This window comes from Rhipicephalus sanguineus, chromosome 4, assembly GCF_013339695.2.
Source record: "Rhipicephalus sanguineus isolate Rsan-2018 chromosome 4, BIME_Rsan_1.4, whole genome shotgun sequence".
In the NCBI taxonomy this organism is placed as follows: domain Eukaryota; kingdom Metazoa; phylum Arthropoda; class Arachnida; order Ixodida; family Ixodidae; genus Rhipicephalus; species Rhipicephalus sanguineus.
The window spans coordinates 53,740,424-53,753,882 of NC_051179.1; the positions used below are offsets into that span (position 1 = coordinate 53,740,424).

General features: G+C 53.4%; 1 protein-coding gene across 2 annotated transcripts in view; it reads right to left on the reverse strand.

Moving 5' to 3' along the window:
• LOC119390002 (telomerase-binding protein EST1A) overlaps positions 1-13,459 on the reverse strand; it is a 68,977-nt gene that overhangs the window by 17,503 nt on the left and 38,015 nt on the right. The window lies entirely within an intron of this gene.

The window sequence follows — 13,459 nt, forward strand, 5'->3', positions numbered from 1 at the left end:
CAGTACAATTTAACAAAGACATTTTCCCTCTACGCGAAGCGTTCACAAAAGGTCGACAGCAACACTTTCGCCTATACCATCCACGCTATCTCTGCTTGCGAACCATTGATTACGCTTCTGCGCCCATATAATGACCACCACCACGAAAATGAGCAACGAAGTTTTGTAAGTACGCGATGTCACGCGAAGGGCTGTCACGTATACAGAGAAGATACTAAGGTAACTGTACTCTACACGTCAGCGGGCACGACATTCATTGCTCAAAGGCGCTCCGCATTAATTCTACTTAGATGAAAGCGATGACTTCGTAGATAAGGTAACGCACGACAATACGCTCCTCTGCCGCCCTCTAATGGCGGTGTTATCTCTTCGGGTCCGCAATGACGGTTGATTGCTCTCACCAGACTCTGAATCTGCAGCAACGTACATCAGCGGGGAGTCCTTAACTAAGACAAACGCCGATGCAGTCAAGCGTCATCGGGTCTCCAGTGCAAACACTGGCAACCTTATACAACACTATAGCATACACACGTGACCAAGGGTCATTAACTTGCAAGGCAGGCAGCACGGGTAGAGATATCGCGTGCTCGCGCACAACCCGCGCAACACCGGACGTCACGCCCTGGACGTCAACAAACGCGCGCGCGGCGGCAAACAAAGGAAGGCTTCGAAACGCGGCTCATGCAGCAGCAACAGGCCGGCGACGCTGAGCGCGCAACTGAGTGCGACAGCCGCCGGAAGCGCAGCAGACCCCGTTCCCTCGATTCGAATTGAGGACCGCGGGAGGGAAATGCCATCCGTCTCCCCAGTGACCGCGCGCTATCCCGACAGCGGGCGACCAGCGTCCAGTCAGAGGAGAAGCATCTCTCGCCAAAGGGTCCAATCTATCCCTAAGCCCCCCTCCGGTGTCGGCTTCTTCCCCTTTATAATACAAAAAGGGGAGCTCTCCGAACCCGGCGTGCCACTCTGAGTCACATTTATTTGGAAACAGCCCGCCCTCCAGCGGCCGCGCACCGACCGGACAAGGAGGAAAAGAGCGCGCGCATCTGGACCAACCGACGCGTCATTTGGCATGGCGGACCCTGTCAACGCGAGCCGGACACTGCGGGAGCTTGCCAACCCCGCAATGACCCCCCCCCCCTCCCCCGGCAGAATTCGGCGGAGGGTCAGTCTGGAACGCACACCCTGGGAGACAGACAGAGGGACCAGGAGACGGACGGAGCAGTGACTCAGTCACCTGATCGTGACTCAACACTTATTTGGGCGCGCGCGCGCACACACACACCCCCGCCGTCCGTCCCCAGGAGTGTGGTGGTGCCTGCTCGCGCGAGATTTCGGGGGGAGCACAGCAGCAACAGCGGCAGTGTAACGCAGAAGCGGCACGTGCATTCACGCTGGGCAGCCGAGTTAATTCGCGGGGAAGCGACGGACGCCGATTGGAACGCGGACACCCCATTTCGACCCCCCCCCCCCCCCCCGGTCTTCTAACGCTAGCGTCCTCACGTACAGAATGAGGCTCGCCCACGATACCTCTCTTCCCCCCACCAACACCCATCGATTTTATTCGATACACCTCCTCCCGCGAATGCCGCCGCGCGCGTGTTTGCGACAACGCGATTCGCGCAAACTAAGCTTGACAGGTGCACCGGTCTGGACATAAGCCGGACACGCCGCCGCAGGAGGCGCGTTTTATAAGCAAGCGAGCACTCCGGTGAAAGTGCTTCCTGGGAGGCCTGGGAAAGTCCACTTGAGGAGAGCCCGCGGCTATATATACACTTTGAGGGCCTGGACAGCGTAAAGCTCTGGCAGGCAACTAAAGCCGAAGAGAGAGCTCTGCACTCGCCCCTCTCCTCCTACGCTTCAGAAGTACACGCAGAGATGCACCGGACAGTGAACCAACGGAACTGTGTAGTGTCGGTAAAGAAGAAATCCTCTACAAACTCCGACAGCATTCTAAACTTCCAGTATCCGCCCTGCGTCAATAGCAAACAATTCCCCGATTACCTCAACGCCAACAGCTAGGTGCCACGACGAGACGCCTACGCGTGTTCAGCGAAAATCCTGATCAACAACATCACAGGAGGCGCCCGCAGGTTCGCATGATCTCACGCTTGACAAGGTATACACACGCGGAAAAGTCTCCACCTCCGTGATAGTTACCCCCGCCGCTTTCATAATTAAAACTTGATATTAATGACACCGCCTGCGCACACGCTACCGACCTCTGGGTTACATTACACGAACCCTAAATGAAGCGTTTAACTAGATAAATAGAAAAACAAGCGCACATTCCACACTACAAGGTGGCGTGTTTCGAGGAACATTGAACTCCTCTGAGCGGACCAAGCAAGCACTTTAGCACGGAGTGACACGTCATCGTTCACTATGCACGCAGCACTGCGAGCAATGATACGGCGCCTCAGCGGTTCTCATCGTACAGCTGCGGGTCAACGTTCCCGTGAAGCATGCCTGCGCGAACGAAATCATCCGCCGACCCGAAGGGGGCATACACAGTCTCGAGTGGGAGGAGAAGAGGTTAGGGGTGGGGGAGGGGGTGCAGACGGTGCACGGCGAGGACTAGTAAGCTGAGCACGCCATAGTTGGACCGAGCTCGCGGCAAAGCCAAAGCGTCGAAAGCATGCCGATGCGTGCCACAGAATATATATAGGATCATGTGCCGCTCGATTCACAGACGATCCATTAGCGACTTCCCTTGCTGCTGCTTTCTCGGCTCGCTGTAAGATGATATAAACAACTTCCCAAACATTACCTAATCTATTGCGATGCCTGAAGGCGGCTGAGAAAAGAAGTAGAGGGAGAGAGAAAGAGACGACAGCGTTGGCTTAAGATACACGTTAAAGCCGCTTACGTGGCGCGGACCGTTCGTATAAATCACCTCGAGCCGACCAATTAACTCAATCCAGGAACACGTCCTAGCCATACCTCCCCTCCCCACCAACTCCCTTTCTTTTTCTGTTGGAATTAGTCGGCATCAGACGCACGCGAAAGAAAGAAAGAAAAAAAAAAGCTAACAGAGAGGCAAGGGTAGCAGCGGTAGAGGCATATGCATATAAGAGAGACATCTAGAGAGGCAGCGGCGCCGGTGAAGCGTATGCTGCATCTGAACATCGACATCTGTGTGCAGTGATGAAGAAGGCAAGCCCGGAATCACATACGGCAACGGAATACCGAAAACGCGCACCCTGTGCTGCGGGGTCGGCACGCCCGACGCGCTTGCTGCTGCTGATACCGCCGCTGCCTCGGGCTCAGCGTGAGGAACGCTCTGGTCTCACAGAGGAGTCGCGAAACGGGAAGAACCGGGAGGAGGGAGGCAAACGCAGTGCAACAACACACACGCGAACTCACGATACAACATAACCAATGACTAAGGCACACACATGCACGCACACAGGTGCCTGTGCGCGCAAGGCGAGTGACCCGCGCCCGTTTCGTGAAGAACTCATCAAGACACGAAAAAAAAAAAAAATATCGGCACAAGCTCGCATCGGCAAACACAAGCGCGGAGCTGCAGTTGAAGCGGCAGCAAAGCCGGGTACAGAAAGCGACTCCCGGCGCCCATCCCGACTAATGCGCGCAATTTGGCCGATTGATTCGAAGGCGAGATAGAACACGCGAAGGAGCGCGTCCCGCGGGGTGATGTGTTCGGATGCCAATGACAGAACTGCAAAGCAGCAGACGCTTATAAATCATCAGCCTCTCCCGGCGGCCCATGATCCGAAGCGCTCTCCAGTAATTGAATACTGCGATGGTCCACAGGGCAGGCGGCCGTGCAGCGGTATACACATGCGGGGCATAGACCTGTGCAAGGACGCTTGGTCGCGATGATATTAGACGCCGCGCTATAAGAAGTTCCAGGGGTGCCGTCGGAATGGAGAGGTGGGGGGTGGAGTCCCGGCGCGCACCTAGACTACACTTCATACGCAGGCTTAAAATGCTCATTCATACAGCATACAACAATATATACCAACTACCTTAATGCACCTGTTTCAGGTTCATGAAATATTCTTGGACAGGGGGCGTCGCTAGAGCCCAGGTCTTGAATAAGACAAGACTACTTGTCGAAACGTTGGCTACAGAGGCACCCCACGTTCAAGAATATTCATCGCTTCAAGCCTCCGTCTTCTCCTGAACTTCTGCATTCTTTGGATATCTCAAGTTCGTTATACAGTCAAACCCGGCTATATCGAACTATTTTCGGAATGCTCTAAGGACAGTGCACGACAAAATTTACGGCTAGATCAAACAAAAATAACCGGAACACTTGCTATATCGAATATCGAGCAGTGCGAAACGCCTGCATATAACCCGCACCCCATAGTACAAACTACGGAAAAATAGAAAACAAAAACGTCTTTAAAAAAATTATCCCCGTGTATTGCCGTGAAGCTGCCTTCCTTGCATTATCTCGAAACAGTGCCGTGTAGCCAACTTGCGCACCGAAAACGCGGTAAATTCTTTCAATGTTTTATATCGAATTACAGGCACGTAGGCAAGGGGGGGGAGGCCGGGGGGCCCGCCCCCCCCCCCGAAATTCGTCCAGCCTTTTATATTCCCGGGCAACTTTTTTTCTTTTTACCATGAAAAGACTTTTTTTCGAATAATTAGGCCTTGCCCCCACCCCCCCCCCCACCCCGAAAAAAAATCCTGGCTATGTGCCTGTCGAATTATACGATATATCAAACCAATCCCCCCCCCCCCTTCTTTTTTTGTGAGCTCGATATATGCGGGTTCGACTGTACATAAAAGTTATGCATATGCGTAAGAGTTATAGATAAGCGGCACACCTCTGCAACGCAGCAATCGACACCCTGGACGAATCGCATCCAAACTGACCGGGAGTGGGAAAACAAAAAGGCCGGGGAAACGACACGACAGCGCAGTGACCGTCCTTGGACGCGCTTCCAGGAATCCCGCGGAGGCCACTCACTCGCGGGGCCATGGAACTGCGAGCTTCTTCCTTTTCCAGCGCGACGACCGTAACAATCACGAGCATCCGTTTTCGGCGCCCCGAACATGCCCGCCACCTCTAGACCAGTATAACAATAACTTTAACGAGTGTAAGTACAACAAGCGCAGTGGCGGGCGGCACGCAGACAGCTTGCTTTCACGGACGGCCGTCACGCCCTCGTGATCTCGCTAACCACGCGTTCCACCGATGACGACGAGAGGAGGCAATTAACCGCATCACGCTCGAGGGCAAGGTGGGAAAGAGGAGCGAACCGCGGACGCAACAACGAAACGCGTGTGCGTGCGCAGTGTATAAGGTTTACGAAAGAAAAGGATGGCCGAAGAGCTACGTAAACTGCTTCCGAAAGGACGTGAAATAGAGCAGGATAGAAAAGCAAAGATAACAATCCACGTTTTTCAAATACTGCCCTCTTCAGGCTTCCAATGTACACGATTTAAGAAGAAAGAAAGAAAATGAGAGCCCTTCAACTACTGCAAAGGTGGAAGCCAGCGTAGCCAGCGGCTGCGGCTTCACGTCGTTTTCGCGCATCTGTGCACGTTGGCGCTCCTTTAAATCTAGTTCTTCTTCGGAGCGAACGACACGCGTCCGTCCCATAGCGAGTCCAAAGGGCAGCTGCTGACAACAGCGCTAGCGCGATAGCTACGTTACGAGGCAAAGGGGCACAACGATTGGTGTGAAGTGCCGCCGCTGTGTGGCGCCGGAAATTGTTGTCCTATGCGTCCTCTTGTCCGCGGACGCGATCCGCCAGAACGTAGCCACATACAGCCAGCGGAAAAAAAAAAAGAAAAAAAAAAGGAAGACACCTGACAGCCGGTACCAAGCATCGAAGTGCGTCGGACAGTATCGTCGAGGGGCTTCTGTGGCGCTTTGTTCATCCGAATCATCGTGTGAAAAGCAACTGCTATCTATCCCCCCCCCCCCCCCCCCACACGTTGTGAACAAATCGTACAAAAGCCATATGTAGACAGCTCACTTTCATTAAAATAAAAAAACGCACGCGCAAGAGAACGTTCGGCGCGATTATACTGACGGGGACAACAGGGGGAAAAGAATCAGAACAGAAAGTCTCGATATATTTAACGCGTTTTGCACAAGCGCGTCCCTAGCTAGAGCCACCATGGTTTAGGCCAACAGCTATGGCAGTCCACCCAAACTTCCCCTATGAACACGTGGTGCTTTGAAATATCGGCCACTCCTGGATTCTATCCACGCAACGGGCCTGTATTAACATTATTTGGGTTGCACCGCAGGGTCCGCTTGCGCGATAATACTAAAATAATAAAAAAACAGTGCATCTCTCTATTTGATAATATTTCGTCGACTTACACGAACCAAGTGTATCTAGCGCCTAACATTACTGCACGACCGGCTTAAAAGACTTCGAAGAGCAGTCTACGCAAGCGTCCCTTTCGGCCTATTGATCGACAAAGGGTGGACTGATGATAAAAGAAGGTATGCGGGCAAACACGCACACGAGAGAACTTCCTGCCGTTCGAAGTGTGGACGCTGCGTCAGTCTTTCTGCTAGCCCTACGCGGGTTATCGCGCTACAGTACAACAGGTCACGCCAGAGCATTCCGCAACCCGGCACCCAACACAACACCACGTGTATCGTCGTATCGCACATGTCCAACAGGACGTGATCAAACCACCGACAGAGGGCGCCGATCACATACAGATACACACCACGCGAAATCCCGGAGTGCGTTGGCCTCGTGAGACACGGTGGTGGCTGGATCGCGACTCCTCCACCTACCCCCCCCCCCCCCTGCCACGCACCCCACTGGTTCGCGTTCTTCAACCCCCCCCCCCCCCACCCAATCCCTCACCCCCCTCCCTCCCACGTGCCCAGACTTGCTGGATAGGGTCCCAAGAGACGGACGGCCGGTCGGCCAGCAACGCAAAGGTCGAACCCGCTGACATATTTAGCATATAAGCCCAATGTACACACACACGGAGCGATATGATTAATGGATGCGGAGATCACGACAGACCGAGAGCGGCAGCTGCGTGCGCCCGACCATTACGTTCGGCGCGCGCGCACACACACACACACACACATAAACCCCTGCTGCTGTTGGCTACATCCGAACATGCGCCCACGGAACGAGCTCCCGAGTTGATACATACTCTCTTTCTTTTTCTGTCAGATAACTTTTTCTCATTGCTGGCGGCGTAACAATCCGAACGTTTCGTGTTTACTCTTCTTGTACTAGACCGTCAAAATATGCTCGCTCTCTTCCTCGAAAACCATGCGCGCCTTACCGACGCGCGAGTGTACAAAATGGATACGGGAAAAATATCGAAAGGAAGGCATCCGTGCGCACAGTTAAGGGCAGCACGCCGTCCATAGCTAGCCGAGACATTTGTCACCAGCCCAGTGGGACACAGGCGCCCGGGCAGAGTTCCGATAAAAGAAACATTAGGAGCCTACCTATACCCCGCCGCGAGAGCCGCTTCCACGGCGAGCGGGCACGGACAGAATGCGAAAAGATGCGGTGTGTACGAAAGCCACCGCCGCCGTGCGAAACGCGCGCCGCTCGAAGGGGACGCGGCGATCCTCTCGCTCAGCCGGTGGTTTGGTACAACGACGGTGGCGCCTAGCTAGGGTTGTGTGGCTTGCGGGAAGGGCGGGTGATTGAGAAAGTGGAGACGACACCGAGTTTTGATTTACGGTTGTTGACACAGGTTGTGACGCAGGTGCGGCCGACACGACGTGACCACGGTCATGGCTTTGCAAATACCCCGCTTCCCTTCTTGCGATCGGGGCCATATAAGGACGGGAATGCGAGCGAAAAATAAAGAAAAAGAGAACAAAAACAAAGCACGAGCTACTTTGCCTTTTCCACTTTTGGCGATTCCCAGAAACGACAGGACTCTTACAGTTGTGGGAGGTGTGAGTGAATATAGAGGGTGTCCCAACTAACTAGAAATATTACTAGCGGCTACTCCAGAATACTGGGAAGAATATGTAGTAGGTTTTCTTCACGTAGCACAGTTTCCCTTTAAAACATCGGCAGTGAGTGTACCAGTTAATCAGAGACGTTTACGCGAACAGCCGCATTCGTCTCGCCATCTTGCGGCGAAGAACGTTCATCAGGATGCAAACGGAGCTGCTGTGACCGGCCATATTCTGTTCAGCGACTGCTGCAAAGCGTCAAAGAGGGCGATGTATGATAGTTAACAATCAGTCCGTACCTTAAGTTTGTTCGGCAAGAACAGACACGTATAAGGCAAGAACGTTTTAACTTACCTAATACCGTTTATAACGAGGCACGGAGAGTTACGCCGTACCAGGGCACAGGGTGATTTATTTTAGACTGACCTATGCATCTCCACTTCGAGCTATCCATACACCACAAGCCATCGCTCCTATCAATTTCGTAGCCGCGATATACTGCGTGTACCACATACGTTCAATGCCGTCCATGATAATTTAGCACTTATCCATGAGGCCTATCCTAGAAGAATTACATTATCAGATAATAAGATCAGCAAACAGACGTCGTGCCCGTTTGACCACTGTTTGTTGATTAGATCTACAATGCAGGTAGATCGACTGAAAAAAAAAATGTCGCTCAAGGACCATGCCCCGTACTTAAAATATCCTACAGACCTGCGCGACACATAGAGACGATTATCACAGGAACTGATAACTAATGCCTTCTTATCGCGTTACCTGCTTCACTCATCTGACCATCTAGCCCTAAACAACATGAGTATACTTGAAACAACGACAGAAAGAAGGAAAAAGAGGACGAGAAAGTGGTCACAAAGAAAGAAAGAAATAGCCCACATACCGTCGTTATCACTTCAAGGCACCGCGGAAAAGCGTGTCCATTACCATAACGGTTCTACGTTTCTCAAGCGCTCGCTCTGCGCGTCTGGCACATTGAAGCACATAATCTATCCCTAGCTAGTCGCCCGTCTGGCTTCGCAACAGCTACTCAGTCCGGGAAACCAACAAACACCGCGCAACTCATAAGATACTTCCACGCCACCTGCTAGTGCCGCGCAATCGATCACGGCGTTCAAATTGCGGCAATTTGCACTGGGACGGCCCACAAGAACGCCTCCCCCTCTTCCACAACACACACATATACTCCACTAGCTTGCCACGAGAATACAGTTAACAATTATACAAGCGCAGCGACAAAAGATAAGCACACTGGGGAAAAAGGAGCACCCTAACGACCTTCAAGAACAACCTTTCCAGGGTGCTTCGTGCTTTGCAGCATGTCGTGCCGTCCAGAAGCTGCGCAGTTCATTTCCTCCACCCTTGCGCAAACCACGCGGCTCAAGTCGCCACAGAGAGGGCTTAACCTTACGCGCAAGAATGTGCACGTGCGCCTGCTCACTTCACACAATACGCACGTAACAACGCACGAGGCGTAAACGAAAAACGAAAGCAGCAATTTTAACTGGAGCGCACTTTCACCCGCACTGGAGGGCGCGGAACTGCACTTTCTCTTCAAACGCCCCGCTTCACGCGCGTGAAATTACGAAGAGAAAAGAGACACGCCGTAACGGCCTTCTTTCGGCGCCTCAAACGGGAAAGAATTACACTTAGCACGTGGTAGCAATCAGCAGTTGTTGCAGAGGGAGACAACATAATCCTCAACAGGACAGTAGCTGCGTTATTACGCACGTCCAACAAGTACAGGCAGAGCGGGCAGTAAGCAAGATTCTTAAACAACGAACGGCGCGGGGTCGCCTAATTCGCCCGAAGAATGAAAAATGGATCGCACGTCGGTAGCAGACACGGCGAGAGGAGCGCGGCAACCGCCAACAAGCGTCCGGTTTCTGTTCCCCTAAGTTTTCTGACCATCTATCTATACACGACCTCCACACCCTCCCTATGCTCAGGGGAAAAAAAAAGATGAAAGATGGAGGAATACGGCTGGTATAATCATACGAAGAACAAGAGCGAACGCTGCCGTCAATTTAAGCAAAACATCCAATTTCGACGAGTGCGCGCCAGCAAGCGAGCAATCTACCGCCACGCGCGCCTTTTTTTTTTTTGCTTTCATTTGCGGAGCGCACAATTTGTGCACCATGCACGATATTGGCATAAAAACAGAAAAAAGAAGCAAAAGAAAAGGCGGAATGCTAATAAAACAAAGAAAACATCGCGCGCACCCATAACCGCAGCGGTACTGGACCCAAGAGAGGGCGAGTGAAGTCCGGCCGTGCCGCCATGACTGCATGAGATGGAATGCGTAACCCGCACCAGGCGGCGCGGGGATCGCGGTCGTTCATCTGGGTCTTCGGACCAATCCGGAACCCCCCTCCCACCACCCCCTTCACATACCCAAGGGGACAGCGCACTGCCCACGAGACGAATGATCTTCCGCATCGGAAGAATTTGTGCTTATATAGTTCATTCTTTGAAGCAAGCAATGAGAGACGACAGCTCGAAGTGAGCACAACAGGGAAGGGAGGGCGCGGACTGCGCGCAGACGTTTACGAAAAACACCACAATTGTTGCTTCAAGGGCAAGCTGGAAAAAGTAACAAAACAGAGACCGAAACGAAGAAGCAGACACGAGAGTAGGGCACACTAAACGTCGAAGACTACACAGGGCGCTGCCGAGGCGTCCGGCCGCGCCCGTTACCGCCGCCCTCAGTGCCCGTCTACCTCCACGTGTTCGCGCCCTCGACAGACGGACGTGCAAAGTGTCGGTCGCGGCCATTTACACTCCTCAACGCTTCTCTACGCAACAGGCGAGAGCGCGCGCACACCAGACCCAAGACGGAGACGTTACGGGCCAAAGAACCATTCGTCATCGTTGCATTGCGTAGCCGCGCGGCATGACTGGACGGGGGGAATCGCTACCGTGATCACCGGGCGCCCGAAGGACTGGCGGAAACAAGGGCGGGTGCGCGCGCTTATAAACACATACGACGCCCTGAGCGCTTTGCGAGTCTGTCAGTCAGTCAGTCTGCCTGTCGGCCACGAGCGAAGCCGGAAACGGAGCCATGCCGGATCATCGTTCCGGATCGACCGGCCGGGCGACGAGTTGCGCTTCTCCTTTCCGTCAGCAAATCGTCGAAAAGAATGCGTGGACGTTGGATATGATGAGCGGCTGGCTATCAGCGTCGGCCGCAGCATCTTTACTATATATACAATCCGATCGGAACATATAGTTAGGGGAATTACGCACTAGGAAGCGCATTAGGCGTGACTGTTCCTTGTAACGCGCTCGCTGCCCTTATGACGAACCGGAGGAAAGGGCAATGAGGACTACAGGACTCTAAGACATACAAACACGCATCATTCCGCGAACAATGACCATTCGCTATATAACAGCAAACTGCACTACCTCTTCGTGTTCTGGAGCGAGCATTACCGCAGCATACACCACGATGGCCTGCACTGACGTCACTGAAACTGCCGTGCTGGAGCACCAGCATGGGGGGACGCGACGTTTGCGCTGTCACATTAATGTTATCAAAACACCACATGCAGGTTCTTTCGTTATTCACGCACACAGGCGTTCCTGCCACGTCGTTATCACATTGAGGCAGGTCAACCGCAACTTGTTTGTCATCAAAGCCGCCATCGTGCAGTACCAGTACGTTCAGAAGCTGCGTCCATGACGTCACGTGCAAGCTATCTATAGTGTACAGGGTCGTCCATATCTAAGGTGAACACCTCGTTAGTATTCAATACATCATAGAAGCTGATGTTTAGTACGTAATTAGAAAAATTATCGTTTATCGACACCATGATTAGACGTCATATAACGAACATTTTACTCGTTAAGTAGAATAAACGCTCTACTTTTACCGGCTTGAATACTAATAAGGAGTTCACCTTATGTGGTCGGCCCTGTGCAGCGTCCTCTGCCACGGAGATCTTCAACGTTAGCGATAAAGCCGGAGCGCCTTCGCGTTTGCGAGAAAGAAGACGTCAAAAGGAAAACGACAATACATAAAAGGGGTAGTGACGAGCGCACGCGATACTCAAGGGATATGCCTACGTCGATCAAAACGTGTGCAATGCAAGCGCAACAAGATGGTTAGGTTAGGCACGTGGGAGTGGTTGTTTGTTCGAAGAGAAGTGCAGCTTGCTGCTTCAGGGCGGCGGTAACGCGCAACGAATCACGATAGACTCGCATCGAGCACGCCGACAAGCCCAGTTAGATAGAGTCGTCCAGTCAGCCGCACGTATAATCCCGCGGCTGCAGCACCGTTACCGCAGTGACCCCGAGCCGCCAGTATAACAGTGAACTTGGTGCCTCTCGTTCCCGAGTATCGTAAAGCGCGCAGTTTATAGACCATCGCGGCGTTTGTATGCTTAGTTTATTCCCGCGCTAAATAAGTTTTCCGCGGCTTCGCGGCACATACACAGCGATAGCACTGGCGAAGCCAATCGACCTGCACGCGCAAGCAACAATGGACGGAGGGATGCGACCGGACCAGGAAAGTTTGATCTTTTTCTTGTTTTGACCGCGGTCAGCCGAGATCTCGGCGAGGCTGCGGGCAATAAAAAGCGATACGCGGTACGCACATGCATGCGCGCGCGCGTGGACTCCGCACTGGAGGACAGACACCACACACGACGACGAGATCGCGGTTTTGCGAGTAAGAAAAAAAAAAAAGAAAGAGCGCGCGCCGGTGACCTTGCTCGCTCGCCTCGCATTTCCGCGTACGGAAATCGGAAGACGAACCGCGCAGCGCATACGTAAAAAGAGAGGCGCGGCGCTTGCCGCGGCAGTGAAGAGTGGGACGGGCAGCTTCGATCGCTGCAAGGCCAAGGACGGCTTGTGTATATAAAGGCCGTTATTCCGTGGTCAAGACATCATCGGCGCGGCCGCCGTTACGTCACACACAACCGGGGGAAGGCTGGTTCCAGCCAGGAGGTTGGCACACACACGCACGCTCCAGTTTTATACGAGGCTTCACTATACCTCGACGTCTCGCCGCGCGCGCCCGCCGTTTTCGTTTGGGAAAGACCTGACCCCAACGAAAGCGGCGGCGTCGGCGTTCTCGCTCTTAGCGTGGCGAACGAACACTAGGATAGACAGGGGCTGGGCTGACCGACGACGAAGTACGCTAATGATATCGCCAACGAGAGCTGCCGCTGCCGCCGGGGAACGTCTTTCGAAGCGCCCCTAACTGCCGCATGCATGTCCGGTCGTATACTCCGTAGTCGAAAGCGGAAGGCTACGGGCCACACCCTTCCGAGGAGCTGGGCGCGCGTACACGGGGTCACATCACAACGACGGCTGGCGATTAAAACGCTTTTTTTTTTTCTCCCGCGCACCGTGAGAGAGTAGGAGACACGCGACCTAACGAGCGACAAAGCATGCGAGCAGGGCCACTCGGTTGCGGGATTAACTTGCGTCCTGACCGCGCCGCGGTTTCCAAGGCGCCCAGGGCTACTCAAGGCGAGGTCGGTGACACGAAGACGCTTGAGAAAGGTTCGACAGCCGAAATTATTAGCGGCACCGAGTGACACTCTTGTT